General features: G+C 45.9%; 1 protein-coding gene across 1 annotated transcript in view; it reads right to left on the reverse strand.

The window, feature by feature from the left end:
• The window catches only part of WDR33 (WD repeat domain 33), a 1,025,118-nt gene that overhangs the window by 134,142 nt on the left and 867,824 nt on the right, over positions 1-23,152 (reverse strand). The gene's annotated exons all lie outside the window — the stretch shown is intronic.

A 23,152-nucleotide genomic window follows, 5' to 3' on the forward strand; every position in this document is an offset into this window, starting at 1 on the left:
CATGAGACGGGCTCCACAGGTGTCGGCTCTTGCCTAATTAGGTCCATGCAGCACAGGGCCAAGGTGCATATAAATACAAGCTAAAAACGGCGCCTGCATGAGCAGACGTATCTTTTTTCGTTCATGTGGACCCCGGCTCGCAGGAAGCACATAAGGAAGGTAAGGATGTGAGATTGGATGGCAGGATGCATTTTAACTGAGCACCTTTGGGATTCAGGTGCTAAAAATCTAGGAAGCCACACAAAGTGCCACATCTTTTTCTCTGTACCTCCCCACTGGTAGGCTAGCTCTCAATAGGCACGACCAGCAGCATAGAGGTCGGAATTGTGACCTGTAGCACTATGCGTAATGAAGTCAATTTATGATGTGGAAGACTGAGAAGGAGGTAACCATTATCTGATTATATGAGTCAGAAGGAGAGCCAAAATCTGTATAGCTATAGGTAAAGTGAGAATCACTTATGTTTGTGTATTTGCTCTCACTATAAGAATGCACTGCCTATGTCAAGCTGCCAAACTGAGGTGCATATACAATTTTAGTATCTTCAAGTATCTGTGGCTGTAATGAGTAAAAAAAAAAATATATATATAAACCTGGAATAATGTGAGTGCAACTTGAGGGATGGCAAGATTGTAAGTGATTTTTTTCTCGGAGTGAGCACTCTGAATGCATATTTTTCAGCACGCAGGGTTCTTAGGAGATGTTGAGAGGTTTCTATGGTTATCTGTATCCCTACCGTTTTCAGTATGTTGGTGTCTCTAAACATAAGTTTAAATAACCTGTCCTTGATGCACACCACTTACCTACTTTTTCCTTTGGTGTCATGGTGTTGGTTCCGACTAGAGCACTGACTCTCAATGTTTATTATGGAAGCTACTATGCTCAATTGTAAATGTGGTTATAACCGCCTGTTCTTATTTTATAGAAATACCCTTGCTTGTCGATCTGGGGGGGTGAATTAGACATTTTAATAAATCTTAGCTCCTGAAGAAGGGGGTCTAAAGTATTTGAAGCCACCGAAACGTGCATGTTTTACTGAACAAACCCAGCTCGGGACACCACAATGGAAGGCAGAAGAAGAATAGTCCCCGCAGAATCTGTGTACTGGATTTATTGGTCTGGGTGTTTTGAAGGATGAGTGAAGACGGAATGCATTGGAGTGTGTATTAGTTTCAGTACTGATGAGGAGTTCTCAAATCTCAAGGTTTTGTGGTATTGTACAGTTTTGATTATGTATTTATTGTATTGGATTTGCGATTCACAGGACTAGTTTTAAGTATATTGTGTATGTACAAACAATCTGAGAAAATTAAATTAGCAGTTTTGTTAAAATTATCAGAAATTAAATTATGAAAAAATATATCAATATGTAAGGTTTACTTAGGGGTCTGCCCACATGGGATTCAATTCCATTGAAGAATGTACACAGCTTAAGAGTTTTTATTGTATTTTTTTGATGACTGCTTCCATAAATTAAAACTGATACAGTCATAAAATCTATATTAATTTAAGAGTTTTCATGAACAAAAAATGGTTAAGAGTCAGTACGATGATGTTAAAGCTAGATACAAGTAAGCATGGTACCATTATCAACTTCGACCCAGTAAGATCAGAAAACACACTTTTTTTTTTGCCAAAAAACCTAAGATTACAAGTTTTCTTTAGCCAAAAAAGGGGAATTAATAGTAAACAGATTAGTGCTAGGATTGGAGAAAATGCAACATTATGCAATTATAAACTTGAGCTGAATACGATCAGTGGACACAGTCAAGAGTCCATAAGGTACATATGGAGACAGAATGTACCTTAATTTGTTACTAAGGAGAGAAATATATCATCATTCAGAGCAACGATGTGACTACACAGATGGTAGACCCGCCTCAGTTCCTTCTGGAATAGAAATTGTGCAAATTCCTTCAATTCGTTTTGTGCATTTGTAATATTAATAACCATCCAAACAATGTTGTCCTCAGTATGACTACGTTCGAGGTAATGTCTCTTTAATTTGGTACTGCTACATCAGCCGTGAATTAGGCTACTATGTTCAATTATTCTCTGCCTCACTTTCCAAGTTGTCTTACCAACATAGGAAAGACCACAAAAGCAGTTAAGCAAGTATACTAACACTACTACTGTTACAATTGCCATGCCAGCTCAATTCCCACAGTGTATTCAGCCCAAGATCTATTGATGATGTCATTTTCGTAAAGTCACATGCCGAGCAGGAGCCACAAGGGAAATGTCCTTTCACTTCAGATATGGAACTTCGGGTGATTTCGGATGAAAACTGTCATATAGCAAAAGAGAATTCGGTGCCATAGGTTTTCTATAAAGTTCAGGGTGTACTCTTCCATCTTTGGGATGCAATTATCAAGGAATGGTAACTCTCCTTTACTGTATTCACAGGTGAATCTATTATGATAATGTCTTGTAATTAACCAGAGGTGGAATGCAAGAATCTCCCCTGAAGTGCCTTCCCACAATCAGCACATAATCGATGTAGCGTTTACAGAGTTTAAGATTCTGCTTAAAAGGATCAAGATATGAATAAACATGTTCGCATTTGAAATGATACACAGAGATTTGCTATGATCGGAGCAAGAGTGTATCCTATGGAAGGAGCAGTGATCAGTAAGTACAGTTGATCTAGAAACAAAAAAAAAGTTTTCTTTCATCTCTAAAGTGGTGCAATCCATTATGAAAGAAACAGGTGTCCTCATCAGTTAAATCATCCTATAGAAGCATATGGATCGTACTGAATGTCTCACCTTGTGGAATAGACGTCTATTGGTATTTCACATTAAAACAAACTAGATAGTTTGTGGATCAGACTGAAAATCTCTCAGAATGTTGAGGACGTTTAGTATGTTGAAGATAGGAAGGCATCTTGCTGCTAACTGGCCTCAGAAAGTAATCTGTAAATTGTGCTGTGGTTCGAAGAGGGAACCACCCCCCAAGACGAATGGTCTTCCTGGAGCTTTCCGTTGTGGTTTATGAATCTTGGTAGTACATAGCAATAGGGAGCTTTTGGGATTTTCGGCTTACAAAAAAAAAAAAAAATCAGCCTCGTTTGGTGTAATCCACTCGTCTTTTGCCATTTTGAAACCAACATTCCAATGGCTTTCTGTAAACTGGGTGTGGGATCGCTCTGTGACTGATAAAAACGTACGTTGCTGAGTTGTTTCAAACATTTATTATTGAAGGTCTCAGTATCTAACAGTATGGTAGGCCCACCTTTGCTCATTTGATGGTGATAGTGGTAGATTCTAGGCTGCGAGAAGTCTCCATTTCTGTTCTAGACAAGTTGAGTAATGTTTTTTTAATTTGACTCTTTAGTCATGGGGGTTGTTTATGAGTGCCTTTTCAAATGTAACCACTTTTAGTGGTATTGTATGGAGTGGAGGGTGAAACGACTTCAATACAGGACTGCTTAAAATCAACATTAGCTGGTCTTGTGAATCGTTTTTTGAGTCACATGTCTTGTCATACTCCGTGTCTGGCAGTGTGATGTCCTTGACAGGAAAGACTTCTTTGAGTCTCGAGTTATAGAACTTTTCCATGCTATGCGAGAAAACTCTATCGCTTTGTGTGGTAGACTTAAAATCGTTTTTGGGAACTGATGCACATCTAGGTCAATACATTTCCCCAGATCTTTTTGTGTTTTTAGTCTTTTGTAAAGCAATTGAGCTGTGTGTCTGTTTTTAGAATAATCATTTTGTTTTGAGACTGAAGCTCCTGAAGGGATCAAAGTTGGGGAAATATGAGGCCACAGGTTTAAGTTTTGATAATACGATTGTCCAGTCAATTCTTACCACTCAATCTGTTGGACTCAAAAATCACACAGGCCATTACACAGATAACAGGACAAAGTTATTTGCTCTTAAATTATTTATTTATTTTTTAAAACAAACACCAACGGCCCTCCACGGGACAATTCTTACTGAATATTTAAGAGGTTATGCTGCTCCTCATTTGCTTATTGTGACCAATGCACCACAACTACTTGATAATAAGCAGTTTAGTAAAGACTGGCCCCTGCTCGCTTGGCGTGGCACCAGGAAGTGGCTGATCCTAATCACCACAAGGGCTTTCCTGTTGCTCAAGATCATTCAACAAATGTAAAATGAACTATGAAGCTGTAATGCTTTTTGGGCAATTGCCCCACTTATATGATTAAAAAAGTAACCTCATGGTTTCCCCCCTGTGTTTCTCTCTTCCCTTGTTATAGTATTAATTTACAGGTTAATTTCTTTAAGAAAGGACCCAAGAAGGGGAGAGCACTAGGCTTCATTACAACTGCATGGTACAAGTGTGTAGCTAGGAAGGGACAGTAAGTGCCCTGTTGAAGGCCATAGACCCAAACGAGCTTTGCAAAAGGCTGAAACATGTTGGCTTAATTACACAGGTGGATGAGCCATTATACCTCATCTAATACCCGGGAGTGGATTTATTTTAATCTTATCTAGGGTACCCAACAATAAAGGATAATCTTCAGGTTTACCTTAAGATATTTTCTCTTCTTGTCAGGATTCCTGCTATAATCCATTTTATATTTATTTAAGAATTCCCATAAATGGCTGAGTCCGCAATGGTGGTATCTATCTATCATGGTGTGGATAATCACCTATGACGAAGCATGGCACACTAAGTTGTGGGTGAGGGGATTCTTCCAAAATCTATTGGGATTCCTGCAGGGTAACCACATCTACTGATCTGGGAATTTTCATGTGTATGTATGCTATGATATGAAGGACATGACCATGCAGTTTTCCTATCTTTTTCCACTGGTGTATCCATGTGACCATAGTAAAACATGTCTCCACTCTGCCACCTGGTTCACTGACAATCAAGTCGAAGTTAATGTTACTTGTTGCAGTGAACAACTGTTTTAAAGTTGCCACTAAGGTGCCCTAAGTCTATTGTGCTTGTAACGGTTGCTGAGACGGTCTCTACCCAAGACAGCTTTCTGCCCTCCTTCTGGGGAGATGTGCAAATGGCTCCCAGGAAAGAATACAATAGAAGCCTGCTCAGGAGAGATGTGTTACCCTTTTCTGGCAGGAAGCCACACAGGTGTTGGTCCAAAGAACAGCTTCAAAGGGGAAGCCACCTTTGAATGATAAATGGTGCACATCTGGGATAAGGGCTGCTCTACTGTTTAGACAGATCAGCTGGCATTCCGGAAGGGGAGAGGAAACCTATTGTCAAACGTTTTTTCAGGGGCATGTAGCCCCCTTGGTAGCCACACCTCTAGGTTGGGCTATGGAGCTCTACTCACCAAGAATGGGATTATGCGATTTTGGGAGTGGGCAAAATTGAGAATTCTGGGATAGCTAGATGCCACACTTCACAGGAAGCGGTCATCAGGAGGGAGGGAACCTAGTAGTCCATTGGCTACTGACTACATCCATCCTGAGGGCATTTTCTGAGCATAAAAAGGGCACCCCTGGAAACCAGCTCTCAGATCTCGACAGACTGGAGAAAAGAACCAAAAGGGCGCTGCCCTGCTGTACCTAGGAGCTGGTGAAGAGAGGGTGCACAGAAGTGGACTGCACCTGCTGAACCTGGTGGCTAGCAAAGGAGAAGGGACTGTTGTGACTGCTGCATCTTGCTGGTGGAGAAAAGTAGTTTCCAGAAACCAGCCAAGGCAAGAGAGTCCAGTGATCAATTGGCTGAGCCATATCAGCAGAAGAAGCCTGCTGGGGAGACTTGGTACCACAAATTTTCCGACCACCTCTTCGTCGCAGTGTAGAACCAGGGACTAGGACCCGACACTATAAGTGACTGCCATGTCTTCAGAAACCAGGAGAGTCCTTGGAGTTCAGCTTGGTCACCTAGAAGTCATATTATCATCAAAGGATCCAGGATTCCCCTGTGACTGAGATGCTTGGCAACTGGAAGCCCAGAGGTGACTGTACTTGTGCTAGGGCCAAGAGGACTTCAAGGGACATTGACAGCAGTGGCCAGAATTGCCTCACAAAGCCAGTGGCCCGAGAAGGAGCAGCAGGAAGACCCCTGCCGACCACAATGAGTTCATAGTATCCTTGAGCATCTTCAGCATCCTGTAGCTCTTCCATCAAGACAACTTCCAACGATGTCTATGGCAAGGAGATAAAAAGGCCAGGGGCCCACTGAAGACTTGTTCTTTCTCTGAGGCAACTGATTTTGAGGACCTTGCTGGTCCCTCCGACGTGCTACCTGCCGTAATTGGTGGATTATGTGAGTGTCTTGTATGTTTCTTCTTTTGTTGTTTTGGTGCTGTTGAACAAGTCACTTACCTTAGCTAACGCTTTATCTAGTAGCGACTCTATCTAGCTGCAGATTCCTTACCTTAGAATTCCCCTGCATCAGCTTGGAATCCAGAACTTTTGCTGAGCAATACCTTTCGCGCACTGCCCAGTGGCGTCATTCGGATCTGTGTGGCATTGTTGGTGCCGTTTGACGTCATGGTCACTTATAAAGGCATCACCTAGGTGCGCATATCTCAGTTCCTTTTCCACAAACTTCCACGGCATAAGGTCTTGGAAGGGACAATACCTGATACTATTAGATGTGTCCGCAGAGCATGGAGGCATGGGTAGGTGTAAGAAACCTGCAGCTAGACAGTCTCTACCAGATAATGAGTTACGGAAGGTAAGTAACTTCTTCCCCTGATAGACTTCTAGCTTTAGATTCCTTACCTTATAAAAGATAGCCAAGCCACAACCTCCTGGCGGTGGGCTACGGACAGATCTTTACACTAAAAGTCCTGCAGGACCGAACGTGCACACCTTGAGCTAGGGCAGTGGTACCAGCCTTGCCACTGGTAGCATGAGCCCTCAAGCCCTCAGGAGGCTGCTTCTTGGCCAGTGCGTAGCAGATCTTAATGCACAGAATGACCCAGCATGAAATGGGAAGTTTCTGTACTGCCCGACCCTTCTTTGCTCCCACAAAAAGTTGGTCATCCACCCGGAACTCTTTTGTGTGGTCAAGTTCGAACGACCGCTCTTTTTGGGTCCAGCCGGTGGAGTTGCTCCTCTTCTTTAGAGGGATGTGGTGGGGCAGGGAGATGTTCTGACCCAGATGAAATGGGAAAGAGGCACAAGTTTGGAGTACCGCCTTGTCCGGAAACATGGTGAGATACGGGGGCTTAGATGAAAGAGCGTGCATCTCACTCACCATCCTGGCAGATGTTCTTGCCACTAAAAAGGCTGTCTTGATTGTGAGCAGCCGGAGGGGACAGTTGTACAGTGGCTCAAAGGGAGCACACATACGAAAAGTGAGGACCAGATTCAAGTCCCACTACGGCATGACCAAGGGCGTAGGAGGATACATATGTACAAGCCCTTTAGGAAATCTATTTACAATTGGGGATTTGAATAATGAAGGCTGATCGAGCAGCTGAAGCAATGCAGATAGGGCGGGAAGATAGCCTTTGAGACTGCCCAAGGCAGAACCCTGTTGGGCAAGGGATAAGATAAAGAGAAGGATCTCACAAAGAGAAGCAGGAAGAGGATCAATAGATCTTTCTGTACAATAATATACAAAGTGTTTCCAATGGCAGGAGTGGTGGAGTGAAGCCTGGCTGCCAGAATAACTTTAGAGACTGGGAGGAAGGTCGAAAACCATGAACTGTCGCTGTTAAATCTGCATGCATGAAGTCGCAGAGTTGACAGGTTCAGGTGGAGAACCTTCCCCTGCTGCTGTGACAGAAGATCTTCCTGAAGAGGCAGCCTGATTGGACGATCAATGCTCATTTTCAGAAGCTCGGGATACCAGGCTCTCCATGCCCAGTCCAGAGTCACCAGGATTACTTTGGCCCGGTCGTTCTTGATCTTCTTGAGAACTCTGGGCGGAAAGGCGCACAGGAGGCCTGAACTCCAAAGCATCACTGAGCGATTGCCACCTTGGAAACTCCAATGGGCAATACTGATGATATTGTGCGTTCTCTGCGGAGGTGAACAGATCTAATCAAGGCACTCCCCACTGATGAAAGAGTCCTAGTGCCACCTCCAGATGTAGATACCACTCGTGATCCACTAGGCATCGATGGCTGAGTTTTTCTGCCCTGGCGTTCAGAGAACCTGCCAGGTGTTGAACCACCACTGTTATGCCCTGCTGTTCCAGCCATGTCCAGTGATGCAAGGCCTCTTGACAAAGGGTCCACGACCCCATCCCACCCTGCTTGTTGCAGTACCACGTTGCAGTGGTGTAGTCCGTGAACACCTGCACCATTTTGCGTTTTACAACAGGAAGAAATACTTTCAATACCAGTCCGATCGACCCGAGCTCCAGCAAGTTGATATGGAGCCAGATTCCACTGGAGACCAGAGGTTTCTGTTCTCCCCTCTCCCAGATGGCCGCCCCATCCAAGAAGTGAAGCATCTGTCACTTCTTGGAGATTTGGTTGGGGAAGGGAGAGGAGTCTGCCTCTGGCCCAATCACAGTTCACTAACCAGCACTGCAGATCCTTTGTAGTTCCCTCTGAGATCTGAACTGTGTCTGAGAGATTCCCCTGATGCTGTGCCCATTGGAACTTCAGGTCCCACTGCAGAGCCCTCATATGCTATCTGGCATATTTGACTAACAGGATGCAGGAGGCCATGAGGCCCAACAGCCTCAGTGTCTGTTTCACCAAAATCCAGGATAGAGGCCAAAACATCAGTATCATAACATGATTATCCTGGACTCACTGCTTGGGAGGGATAAGCCCGAAACTGCAGTGTCCAGAACAGCTCCAATGAAAGGGAGCTTCTGAGAGGGAGTCAGGTGTGATTTATAGAGAACCCCATCGAATGCAGGAGGTTCGCCGTAGTCTGAAGGTGGGTGACGACGGCCCAGGGCAAAGGAGCCTTCAACAGCCAGTCGTCGAGGTAGGGGAAAGACTAAAAACCCCTAAACTGCACAGATGAGCTGCTACCAACTCCATAAGCTGAAGGGGAGCACAGTAAACTGAAAATGCTTGTGGCACTTGAACCGCTGGTAGTACCTGTGGGCTGGCAGGATGGGGATGTGAAAATATGCATCCTGTAAGGCCAAAGCTAACATCCAGTCTCCTTGAACTAGAGCAGACAAGACCTGAGCCTGACTGATCATCTAGAATTTCTCCTTTTTGAGGAAAAGGGCGAAGAGCCTTGTTCTTCTGTTCTTCTTTCTGAATCAGAAAGTAGGAGGAATAACAACCACTGCCTACTTCTGACATCAGGACCCTTTCTATGGCCCTCTTGGCCAAGAGATCCGTAACTTCCTTGCGGAGCAAGACTAAGGGATCCTCCATCAGCCGTTCTTTTAATGGAGGCACAGAGGGAGGGAAAGACTGGCCGGGGAGAGAATAGCCCTTCTGTACGATGTGCAAGACTCATTTGTCCGATGTTATGGACCTCCAGTAAGGGAGGTGAAATTGAATCCCCTCTCCAACTGGACATGTGTGGTCTTGCAGAATCACAGTAGGAGGACTCTGGGCCTGAAGGTACCGTAACCTTGTACCCACACAGGATGCTGACCTGACGGAGGATGGTAGCTGGTCTGTGGATGATGTGGTTCCCCGTCCCTTCCGAAGCCTCGAAAGGGGCAAAAAGACGACTGTTGGCAAGGGGTTGCTGAGAGGCCCAAGAACCTGGCCGTAGTCCGAGAATCCTTGAAACGCTCCAGCGTTGAGGCGGGACCCATCAAAGGGCGTGTCCATAAGGTTTGCCTGGACACCCCCCAAAAAGCCATATGTACGAAGCCAGGCATGGCGACGAAGGGCTACAGTTGACCAAATTGCTCTACCCAGCAAGTCAGTCACGTCCAAACCACACCTAATCGTAAACTTGGCTGCGCATCTCCCACTTTTGACTGTTTGGGAGAGAGTGTACTGCACGCCCTCTGGGACCTGAGGCCGCACCTCCACCACCATATCCCATAAACTATGGAAAAAACAGCCCAACAGGCATGAGATGTTTACGGACCTCAATGCCAAGCTGGAGGAAGAAAACTTCTTCCCAAGTTGGTTCAGCCTCTTGGATTCCATTTCCAGAGGAGCAGAAGGGAAGGCACCATGGGAAGTGGAGGCTTAGACCGCCAAGCTCTAGGGGTGGGGGGTGGATTCGGGGTGTTGGGTGAGGAAGCCAGGATCATTTGGAACTGGACGATGGTGGCAGCCAACTGTCCTATTTACGGGAGCCCCTGTGCTGGGTCTGGACCACGTCCCCAACAGGACATCATTGAGGGCTTCGTTAAAGGGTAACATCAGTTCTGATGTGGAAACCTCCGGCTGAAGCACCTCTGCCAGGAGGTTAGTCCTGACTGGCACAGTAGGCAGATCTAGGTCCAAGACCTCAGCTGCCCTACACACCACCACAGCATAAGATGGTCCCTCCTCCTTAGCCACAGTAGGAGGTGATAGAATGCCAGAATCTGGAGAGGTGTCCAGTCCACAGGCTTCTCCTTACTCCTCATACCAGTCCATTTGCTCCAATCCATACTCAAGAGGGTACTGAGACCCGACCCATTCTTCACCGCCTGGTAGATCACAATAAGACTCAGGCAATGATCTGGCCCCTGATGGACCCGTCAGCACCGGAATCGGCATCACACAATGCAGTTTTGGCTTCAGACCATCAGGAATGAGGCTGAGGCTTGCACCACTGGTGGGCGCCTGTGGCGGAGGAGCGTCGACGTCAGGAAGAACACCTCAGGAGACCAACTGTGTGGATTCGGCATCGTTTCAGATCCAATATCGGATCCAAGATACCCTATTGTCGCCGAGGCTGAAGCTGGCGGCGTGGAACCTGATGGGGCCTCTGCCGAACCCGCGGGGCCCAAAGGCGCGCCCAGCAGAGGTAGCACGCTCAAATACAAGAAGCATGGGCTCATAAAACTCCTTGAATTGAGAAGGGGTCGCTCCGGCTCCCGGAAAGGGGGTGGGAGACTCAAGTAATTCCTGGCATCGGCTCTGCGGAACCGTGCTCGGACCTTCAAAAGGTCCCGACTTGCCTCGTCAGTCGAAGGGAGAGGTCAAGTCGAAGTCCGCTTAGACTTCTTTTTTCTCCAAGGGCGCGAGAAGGGGAAAGCATGAATCTGTTGTGGCATCACCAACAGCCCTGGGAACTCTGCCTGGATCTGGACTTAAGTGGATCCAGGTGGGCAACCGAGATCTGACAGTACCCTGATATCTATACGATATCTCCTGCAAGAGTGGAAGGAAAAAAAGGGAAAAAAGCTTGGACTTTCTAGGTTTCTTTTTCAACATGCTAGTGTCCTCTATTTGAGCCTTTCTCCATTGTTCGGGCCTAGAGTTTGGCCCCACAGTCCCAAATGGCCTTTGGATTCATTCATACACATTTGTAGCATGACTGAGTCATGCCAAAAGCAGAGACACCACGGATAGACCTTGTGTGGGTTTGTCACTGACAGCTGCTTGTGGTAATCCTAACAGGACTTGAACACCATTCTTTTGGAGGAAACGTGTCCCTTGCACACAGGAAAAAGTTTGGAAAATGTTCTTTTAAGGAATGGAAATTGAGGGACGTAGCTCCGGATCCATAATGGAAGGCATGGAAAGAAGGTAACTGACACTGATGTACAGATGTGGGGATTATATTGTGGCCCAGATGTCATTTCTGAGGTGAAACTGATCAGAAGCATAGCTGCACAATGTCACATATCGTTGACGTGCAGGCCCTGAACCATTTTAACCTATTCAAGTTTGCATAAATTGGGCACCACAGACTCTGAGCGCCAAGCCGGAGAGCTAAGCATCTCTGAATTGCCTATGGGAGAAAGTAGTCCCAGCCCTGAGTGTTCAGCCTGAAGCTTTGCAGCCCAGAACAGGCAGGCAGCTCCTTGAGTCTCGAACTAGCGAGCCATACAGCACTGAACAAACTTGTCAAAAGGCACCAGGGGCAAAGAGCACCACCCCATAGAGCCATGCTGCTCCAAAATGCCTGCTGGCAGTGGGCACCACTGACCCTAAACAACCAGTGAGAGAGACATGCAGCCCTGAGCTGACTGCTGGCAGCTGGCACGTAGACCATCTGGAAACCAGCCCCTCCTTAAGTAAGGCTGGCCAAGATTCTGAGTTTCTGGGCATTTTAGATGTAAAAGGAGGCATGTAGTGAGAAGGGGGATGGAGGAGGGCAAGGAAATGTTATATGGGTGTAAAAACAGGGGCAGAAAAGGGACTTGGAAAAGTGTTAGAGGAGGAACCACTGAGTGGTGTAGGACAAGCAGATGATGTGCTGTGTGGATTAGACATGGGGAAAAAGGAAAGAGGGAGTGAGAAAGCAATATGTGATATGAAGAAATAAAGGAAATCCAGTGAGGGGGTGGAGGAGAAGGGCCACTCAGCTGTTTCCTGACCAGGGCTGGAAAAACACCAGCAAACTTACGCAGTGCTGGACGTGCGCATGCCATGAACCTGATGAAGCCTGGCCCAAGGGCAAGCCTGTCATCACTGGAAGGATGCAGGGCATGGCCACCCTTGTGGCTCAAAGTACTGAGTTCTTATGCGACATTTTGATTAACTACCCAACAAGCAAAGTAGCTGATGATTGTATAGTCTTATTACTCTTTTAGCACATAATACAACTTACTGTGTTTTTGATGGGGAAACAAAAAATGGCAGCTAGAATTTCGTGACCAGCAAAAAACAAAAAAAACAAAAAACAAAAGGCTGAATGCCTTGCCAAAGACTGCACCACAGAATCAAAAGATGAATTAACTGAGGTACAACTTAGCCTCTACACAGAGAGGGCTTCAAGCACATATCCAGCAAAGAGACTAAGTGATGGGAAAAGACCGCATAGAACACAGGACCCCACTGCTGTCAACATCAATCATTTGTCTCCTATACAAGCAATGTCAGGCTCCTATTTGTGCTCATGATTAATGTTGCCAAACTCTACCCAAAGGCCGAGAACATGAAGTTCCTTGATTATTATATCAATCCACTGTACTAAAAGTCCCTGTAGGAAGCTGGCTCTGTATATACTATATCAAAATGAGATACAGGGTGCACTGAGTCCAGAGGTTCCCCAGAGCTTTAACAGAGGCGAAAGTAGATAATACTAATGCTCTCTTTTGTGGTAGTGTGGTCAAGCGGTTAGGCTTATCAGAGGGTAGTGCAAAGCATTTGTTGTAAACACAGAGACAATAGAAGAAGCACACACTCAATGACAACTCCAGACCAATGGTTATATTATATCAAAAATATATTTTCTTTATTTTTAGAAACACAAGATTCAAGTTGCAGGTACGTACTTCAATAGATTCATATTTCACCCCTGTATCAACAGTACTTTGTTTGAAATCGATAAATTGTACAGTTTTTGAATTATTGGCAATAATCTGTTTAAAAAATGGACACTGCAATTTTCAGAAACAGTGCCTGGGGGGGAAGAAATGTTAGATCGTTTTGCAGGTAAGTAAAACACTTACAGTTTCAGTCTCCCGGTTTAAGTTAACCCCAAATACCCACCACCAGCAACACGAGGCCGGCTGGGTGCAGAGGTCAAAAGTGAGCAATTTTAACATGGGTTCCTATGGAGAAAGGGGTACTCGGAATCATGGCTGCCTGCAGGTAAGTACCTGCGCCTTCGGAGGGCAGACCTGGGGGGCTTGGAGGAGCACTGGAGGGGTGGGGGGGAAGATTCACAAGTAGCCACCAAACATACACTCTCAGCGGCGCTGGGACGGCCAGGCGCAGGGTCCAAACAAGATGTTGGGTCTCCAATGATTCTCTATGCGGGGACCCCAGGGGTCACTGAGAGGGTGCAGGCGAGGTCCGGGGGCTGTCTCGGGCAAACCACAGGCTGGACAGGGAGGAGGGACGCCTGCTGAACGTTGCTGCATCCGGGGTTGGTTTCACCAAGGCTTCGGGACTGCGGGTGAGGTGGGTCTTTAGGCGCTGGGTATCTTTGTCCAGAGCTTTCACGGTCAGGGGGTCCTCGGGATTCCCTCTGCAGTCCTCGTCATGGAGAGGTCAACCCAGGGTGGGCACTTGCTCGCAATCACCTGGAGATCCTCTCTAGTTGTTGGGCCACCTGAAAACAGGCCATGGGCGTCGGGTGCAGAGTGGTTAGGACTCACGCATTTGGAGTGAGGTTGGAGTCCTTAGTTGTTGTTTCTTCTTGGACAGGGCTGCTGTCCACGGAAGTTCTTGGTCCTGTCCTCTGGAGCTTGGCAGAGGTCGCTGGTCCCTCTGGATGCGTTGCTGTTCTTTTGCAGGTTCTTTGAAGCAGGAGACAGGCCGGTAGGGCTGGGGCAAAATCAGTTGTCTTACTACTTCTCTGCTGGGGGTTTCAGTTATGCAGTCCTCGTCAGGTCGCCAGGAATCTGGTGAGCTGGTTTCAGGGAAGGCCTTAAATACAAGATTTAGGGGTGTTACAAGGGTCAGAGGGAAGTAGCCTATAGCTACTGTCCCTGAGGGTGGATAGACCCTCCTTCTGCCCACTCCCTTTTGGGTGGGGGGGAGGGGGGAAACAACCCTAATCCTACTGCTCCCTGTCCTCCAAACCAAGATTGAGGATTCTGCAGGGAAGAGGTCACCTCAACTCTGGACACCTTAGGGGTGGTCCTGGATGGGGCGGTCGCTTCTCCCTGTATTCCTGAATTTTCCCGCCGGACTTTCCTTGAAAAGTGGGGTCTTGTCCGGGGGGAGGGCAGCTCCACTAGCTGGAGTGCACTGGTGCACCGTAATCCGAGGCTTGAGCTTTTGACTGCCAGGTGTTAAGTTCCTGTAGTGGGGGGTGAAACTTTGTTTCTGTGGTCAGAAATGTGGCAGGCTGGCACAGACCGGTCAGTCCTGCACGAGCAGTCTGGTCAACATACAGGAGGCATCTCTAAGATACCCTCTGGGTGCATTTTTCAATAAATCCCACACTGGCATCAGTGGGGGTTTATTGTGCTGAGAAGTTTGATACCAAACATCCCAGTATTCAGTGAAGCCATTATGGAACAGTGGAGTTCGTAATGATAAACTCCCAGAGCATATATTCAATAGGGCTACACTACACTTACAATGTCTGAGAATGGACGTAGACACTGTAGGGGTATATTGCTCATGCAGCTAGGCCCTCACCTGTGGTAGAGTGCACCCTGCCTTAGGGCTGTAAGGGCTGCTAGAGGAGTGTCTTACCTATGCCACAGGCAGTGGTTTGTGGGCATGGGACCCTTAGAGGGGTGCCCATGTCGACTTTGCCTTTTTCTCCCCACCAGCACATACAAGCTGCATAGGCAGTGTACATGTGCTCGATGAGGGGTCCCTTAGGGTAGCATAATACATGCTGCAGCCCTTGGGGACCTAACCTGGCCACAGGGCTCTTGGTACCATGAGTACCTTCTACAAGGGACTTAACTGTGTGCCAAGGGAGTGCCAAATGTGGAAACAAAGGTACAGATTTGGGAAAGAACACTGGTGCCCAGGCCTGGATAGCAGGATCCTAGCACACTTTCAAAGTTAGCATCAACACTAGGCAAAATGTTTGTGTGTGTGTGTGGGGGGGGAGTAACCATGCCAACAGTGGCACTTTCCCACATCTAGGATAGGATGAAGGCCTTCATCCTTCTTGGGCATCAAAAAGTAGTGGAACTAGCAACCACAACCTACGTCTGCTGCTGGCACCCTCTCTATGACTTCCTTGGGCAAGAGAGCTGCCACTTCTTGGAGGAGTAAAGAGATATGGTCCTCCTCCAGTCTCTTGCAAGTAGGTGGAGGAACAGTTACGAAAGGGAGGTGGTAGCCCCTTTGAACAATCTGGAGAATCCAGCGGTCATATGTTGCTGACTTCCAGTGATGCGAGTGGTGGTGTAGCCTGCCCCTCACTGCGTGCTCATGGTGGTCAGTGGCAAACTAAAGAGGCTTGGAGGCTGCAGCGGCTGGCGAAGTGGTGGACTGGCCCGATCTCTGACTGCCTGAACCACGGGGTCTGTGGGTAACGCATCCCGGGTGACACAGGGGCTGGGAAGCTTGCGTGTTATGGTGGTTAGGCGGGTAGAGATGCGGCTGGAAGCTCCTTCTGTGGCCACCAAAGCAGCAAAAGGCAGACTAGAGTTGGTGAGGGGCCACAGAAAGGCCCAAGGATCTGGTCGTAGCTTTGCTATCCTTGAGGTGCTCTAGCGCAGAGCTGAGGCCTGGACATCCCCCAAAAAGCCACTGGTTCTCAACCAGGCATGGGGCAGAAGGACCACAGACGATGAGACCGCCCTACTGAGTGAGTCAGTCGTATGTTGCCCACAGCGAACAACAAACTTAGCTGCTTCTCTCCCAATAGGAATAGCTTGAGAGGGTATGGCTCGGGCCTCCTCAAAGACCATATCAAAAAAGAGAAAATGACAGGTAGGGACAAATTTAATCCTAAGTTATACGAACAGTCATTAATTCTGTTACTCCTGAGTTTATTTCTTTCTCATATTTATTTCAAAAAAGATTTTGTAGTAAAAAAGGATCTATGGTTGTATAATACAAAACTTAATACACATTACATAAATAAATAGACCGTTACTCACAATACTCACAAATAAACCACAGTAAAAAAAACAACCAAAGGTGGTGCCCTACATATTTGACTAGTGGTCACTAATGAGTAACTCCACATGTGATCCACTTCTATTAACTAAGGCAATGGGCTTTTCATGCACTTAACTATCAACGTGTTGTGTATTTCTTTCACACAAGCGTGATATAGTGCATTTTAAGTCTTTACAATATAGTCCATTATTCGGCAAGCCCAATGCACTTGCAATGAAACGAAGTCAACGCGTTTCGGCCTACTGATTTAGGGCCTCATCAGGACTGGAGAAGGGCAATAGTAATTTTGTAGGAGAACAAACGGAGGAAACAAATCTCTTTTACTGTATCTCGTCCTCAAGCGGTGGGCCAAGCTGCTATTGCTTGTTTTAACCGAAGTAGACCAGCGAGGCTCATACCAGCCACCGGGTACGGCGTTTCCTGGTGTCACTTTCTTTTTCGGCAAGACTGCCTTGGAACGCGTCTTCCGTGTGTAGGTCGTTGCTAAGAGACGTCGCGCTCGAAAGACCATAGGCAGCACCTGTGCAACTGAGTACCAGAATGAGTGGGAGTATCGGCACAAAAGGCAAAATGTATTCACAGAGAGCAGTCCGAGGAGAAAGAAAACATCTTCCCCAAGGTATCCAGCATCTTGGATTCCGTGTCCAGTGGAGTGGTAAGGAAGGCCCCAGGATTCAGTTTGGAAGTGGAGACTTGGACCACCAAGCTCTCTTGAGTGGGGTGTTGTGTGAGGATATTGGGGTCCCCTGGGGTGGGGCAGTGGTCGCAGGCAATTGTCCTATTCACAGGAGCCTCTATGCATGGCTTGCACCAGACCCTGAATAGGACGTTTGTGAGGGCGACTACCGGCTTTAGCACCTTCATCAAGAAGTTCATCTTGACAGCCAAGGAGGGCAGCTGAAGGTTCAGAACCTCAGCCGTCCCTACCACCATCATAGTAAATGAGGCTCCCTCCGTCATAACCACAGTAGGAGAGATCAAGCCAGTATCTAGGTGGTGTCTAGTCCAGTGGTGTCTGCCAGATCCTCACCTAAGGCTCTGACCTGGATGAGCTTACTCCAGTTGGCATCGGCGATGCCCATCAGGCTCAGTGTCAGAGTCAGGGATAAGAATGGGGCGGCAGCACCAGGCACGTCAGCAGTGGGGCCGACACCGGGTAAGTCAGAGGTGGTTCAACTGGCATCAGTCCGGATCTGTCCATAGTTCCAACAGGCCTAAATGGTGCCGGGGCAAACTTGCAGGTGGAAAACCAGTAGGGGCCCCTCCCGAACCCATGTGGCTCATATGCATGTCAATGGGCATGTACCACCCAAATATGAGGTGCACAGCCTCATAAAACTTGTGGAGTTGGGTGGGAGTCGCTCCATGAGGCTTGAGGAGGTGTGTAGATGGCCCAGGTGCAGATTCTAGCAACACAAAAGGATGATGGACAGAGTGCTGAACAATGCAAACACTCACCCCCAGTCACAGATCTGGGTTTAATCCATCATTCTTTTGGTCACCATGCCACCACAGTGTGGACCCAGGTGCAGATTCTACCACAGAGCCACGCCTTGAATGTTGACATTCCCTTGTCTCATCGGATGACTTCGACAGATAGGACAAATTCAAAGACCTCTTCGACTTCTTGTTGTTCTGGTTCTTGTGGGACTTACTCGAACACCCAGACGATGCACTGCAATGATGATCGATGGCTCCGTGACTGATCCAGGGACCTTCCTCTCAACTGAGATCAAGACCTATGCGGCGTTGCATGCTGAGCTGCAAGGAGCTTGAGGGACCATTCGCTTGAGGCCATGGGGTACATGGTGTGACACTCAACATAGTTCTTGGTGTTGTGGTCGCGCTGGAGACACCAGAGGCAGACAAAGTGTAGGCTTGTCACTTGCATTTGCCGGTGGCAGGCGCCACAGGGCTTAAACCCAGCCTTCCTCATGGAGATCTCTGTTGTACCAGGAGACAATGTCTCAAAAGATTATTCGCCAAAAGTTTGAAAAAGGTCAGTCAAAAGTGACTGGGGGTAGCTCTTTTCTGAATCTGCCCTGACTTGTGTGGAAAGAAAAGAATTGATGCCAGCGCACTGGGATGGAAACTATATAGGCAGCACGCATGTCCCTTTCAGCGTGGATTACGTCATGTGAAGCGGAATGATGCCACTTACCGGCGAACAGGGGTACTGCTCCCAAAAATAATTCCGCTCAAGTCGGACGCCTCAGGATCATTCTACGGTAAGAAATCTGCACCTAGAAGGCTCCAACAGATTGAGCCTCATTGGTCCAGACTGATTTTGAAGGATTTTTTGTGGCAGCTGATATGTCAAGGCAGTACTCCTTATATAAAAGAGTACCCTTTGATCTGAGGTAATTTTCCACTGTATCTTGCAGAAATATCCTCAGTCATACCTCAATAGGTGTTAAGAGCCCAGGGGTGGAGAACGGTAAAGGAAGGATCATCTGTCTTAGGGTTCTACACCCCTTGGTCTTGCATAGCTTTGAATAATACCCCATGATACTATCTAGGCTGCTGCCACTGCTGATAACCTTGTTGCTAGAAGGTCTTATGAAACTGATATTCATCAGGACTCTAGTCTGCGAACGCCTCTAATATGTGCAATGCTGTTGTCAGACACCAACTGATTTCGCTGCTTGGGATTGTTTAGATTATACCATGTCTTCAGCCTTGGAACAAAAGAAAACATTATTGAACTTCGGTAACAATATTTCAGGTGGATACATCATCTTCTTGCTGATTCCTCAACTTACATCATCCAAACACCAGACTTTATCCACAATCATTTCCCTAGCAATAGCTCTCCAGGGAAGCTAGGTAATGCCATGTTGCTTCAACCATGACTTAGACCTCTTAGGATGTGTTGACAAAGGAGTATATAGGGTCTGAACTAGCCCACCGGCATCAGTTCCTAGAACGTTTGCACACACAATTGAATCATAGGAACTAGAAGACAATTAATGAAAGAAACAGGCCAACATACAATATACCTGCGTTACGTGGTGTGGTATAAGACATGGCACTAGCTCACTGGACAGGAGGGAGGCAAGGAATCTGCAAAAATAAATGTATCCACCAGAAGAACAAGTAAATTACTTTAAGTAATGCTCTTTTTGGTGGGTGCTCTAACTGCAGGATCCTCACCTTTTAAATATTCCCCAGGCATTAGATTAAAAGTGGGAAATCTTTAGCAGTAGCCATTTGTGCCGGTGGGTGGCATCCGCAAGTGACACGTGTAGCTGAATACAAGTGCCACCCATGTGCACTGATGTCAGTTGCTTTCAAAGTTGTCAGCACCCTCAGATGCACAGCCCATTAGCAGATTGACAATGCTGATACGTCTGGCTTTATTAAGCTTCACACTGCACATCCACAGGCACACAAACATACAAATCTTTGATAGTTAATTTAAATCATTGAAATGAATTAATACACTACAATTCAGTTTATTAGTAAATCATATAAAACAAGTACCATCATCATTAAAATACTTTATTCAGCTCAAAAGAGCCATAAAAGACGCAATCAATTACAAGCATCATAATCAAAAAACTTTATAAATAAAAATAAATAACAGTGTCAAAAATAAAAACAGATTAAAACAGTTAATAGCAATTACAAATTCGGATAGCAGAATTTATGAAATTTAGCACCGCCTCTATTGTCTCCTCTCTGCCAAAATCCTGTAAATAGGAAAAGGCATTGTAGCTGTGTCTGATACCCGAGAGAAGCAGGACCGGGCGTAAAAACCTTTTTCTGGGGACTCCCTATGTATTAAAAAAAAGAGGATAAAATGAAAGGTACTTTGATGCAAACTACCATCACAATCACATGGGGGCAGATTCTCGAACCAGGTACCTTGAGTAGGAAATGCCAATTAAAAATGTATAGATTCAGACGGAATCTAGTAAGTAAAAACCTGTGCCGTTCGGAGGTGATCAAACAAAGATATAACTTGGGAAGTAATGGCTTTAAAACCAGACGCACCCGAGCCCCAGAAATATTGCCAGTTAAATTCTGGTTATGATTAAAGTGCGAGTACAGATCCTTAGTTCTCTGTATGGCATGGAACTAGGAGGTAGGACTGTGGAAATATTCCTTTGCCCCAAGATGCAAAAACATTGAATTTACATATCTAACCCAAGAGATATCCATAGAGTGCGCCAGTGACAAACAGTCCCTGATCACAGATCTGTACAAGTGGGTTTCAGGATTTAGCCATAATCTTTGCCAGAGCAATAAAGGTTGCATTCTTATTTAATCAGCTATTTCCCTCAGCCACACTTCATCATGGCAAAAAGCAGCTGGAGAGGATTGAGGGACTGCTAACAGCCTTCTTAAAAACGTATTTTCCACTACCTGTAGACTTGAACAGTCCGTGTAACCCCACACCCCAGCTCTGAATGTGGCAATTGAAAGACACTTGCTTTTTAAAATGATCATCATTTCCTTAACTGGTTTATGTGCCAGTTTCTTTGACAGCCTAAACACTGCGCCAATGGCTCTTTGAAAGTGCAGAATACAAACATTTATTAGAGATTTCCAGTTAAAATCAACATCGATTGAATCCCCCAGATAAGTACATTTAAGGACCTTATGTATTTATGCACCCTCCTTGCTTTTTGATGACTTTGGGCCACACTTCATCCCGTATGATTTTGTTCTAATAATTTTAAGGCCAAGATTACCCATAAAAATATTAAAAGCGCCTAATAGGGATCGCAGGCCATTTGCTGTCCTTGAAATAAGGACAGCTTAGTCTGCATAGAGTAAAACTAGTAATGGCTGAGAATTAATAATAGGTAGATCCTTCCCCATCCTACATAAAAAATCTTTTAGGCCATTAATTGAGAGCAGAAAAAGAAAAGGGGCCAATCCACACCCCTGTCTAACTCCCTTCAAAGAGGGGAATTCTTCAGTAAGATCACCCTCCTGGCTAAATCGGACCGGAGCAGTGGTGCAGGCATGAAGTCTACTGAGTAAGGAGATCAAGTCTTCATCAATTCCCATATCTGACATGACAGATCACAGTTTATGTCTATCAACTGTGTCAAAGGCATAGGATAGGTTCATGAAGGCTTTTTTTTTTTTTTTTTAGCTTTGGTGTATTCCTGTACTATTAGGGTTAGGTTGAGAGTCGGTTCAATTGTGCCCAGCCCTGGTCGAAACCCAAACTGGACCTTCCAGAGGCTATTGGTCTCCTTAGCCCAATGTTCTAAGTTGCTCAATAACACACACCCTAAAATCTTGACAGAACTATCTAAGAGAGAAATTGGGCGATAACACTGCAGATTTGCTCTGTCCCCCTTCTTGAGAATGGGCACAATTATTGCCTCCCTCCAGGTGTCCACCGAGGGGTCCATCATTGCAGCCCTCAAAACATTAGTGGGAAGAGGGGACCAAAATTCGGTTAGAGCTTTATATATGTCAGCTGGAATTCTGTCTGGACCAGGAGCTTTGTCAGAGGGGCAGTTTTGAATAGCCTGAAATACCTCAGAAACTTCCAATAAATTATGAGGGGCTGTTATAAATACACCCCCCTTTGACAAACCCAGTCAAATCTCTCTGCAAAGTATTAGCTTCTGTTTTAATTTTTTTTGAAAAATGCTCCAACCAAACCTGCGAGGGGACGACAGTGTCTATTATCAAATTATCTTTCTCCGCAAGTGGGGTGGAGTTAACCACCTTCCAAAAAGCCTTTGTATCTTTACTACTACTGGCCTCAAATAATTAATCCCAAACAAGTGCCCTCATTTCTTTCTTTCTAGCAGCGACAATAACCTTATAAATACTTCTAGCCCTTTTAATATCAGATTGATTGCGTGGTACATAATTAGTGATCTATGCGTGATTACACCAGCGGGGATTTCTATTTCTATTAATACTTGACTGCTGTATTTTTTTCAGCCATATAACTTGTTATAGCAGAAAAGGCCTCAATAATATTTTGTGCTGAGGCATGTTCACCTAAGGCAGTCATGATCTCTTCCTTCTTATTCTTCATCAGATCTATATGAAAACTGTGTTTATCTATCTTATCCCACTTGGTTATCGTGCCTTTGAGCCTATTGAAACTCAAAACTGGCTGCTGTGATTCGCCCTCAGAACGCTTATCCCCACCATGCCTAAACTCTAAGGGTAGGGGGTTATGATCACTTGTGCAGTTTGGAATCACCCTAAACTTCCCTGCAAAGGGGATAAGATCTTTAGAATAAACTATAAAGTCAATCATCAATTGAGCACTGCCCCCTGTGAACGTGGGAATCCCCTTAACCTCCGGGGTTGGAAATGTCAGCATATTAGCAGCCATCAATCGATTTAACGCATTCCCTTAAGGAGAATGTTTAAAATGCTGAGTGGGGCAATCGTATTCATTAGTAATGCCACAACTGTCTAACAATTCTGAATCACATAAATGGGCATTGAAATCACCCACCAAGATAATCACAATATCCTTCTTACTTCTGTTCTGAGTATCATGGATCTTGAGTTCCAGACTATCACACTTGTGTCTGACCAGTCAAAGATGTTATTGTAGTAGTTAATCAATAAAACATCATATGGACAAGGCAGTTTAAGAAGGAGTATCAGGTAATATGGTGTTGTATCAATGATACGTGTAGCAACTTCTTTTACAGAAACAGATATAAATATAGC

This window comes from Pleurodeles waltl, chromosome 11 (assembly GCF_031143425.1).
Source record: "Pleurodeles waltl isolate 20211129_DDA chromosome 11, aPleWal1.hap1.20221129, whole genome shotgun sequence".
NCBI classification, from domain to species: Eukaryota; Metazoa; Chordata; class Amphibia; order Caudata; family Salamandridae; genus Pleurodeles; species Pleurodeles waltl.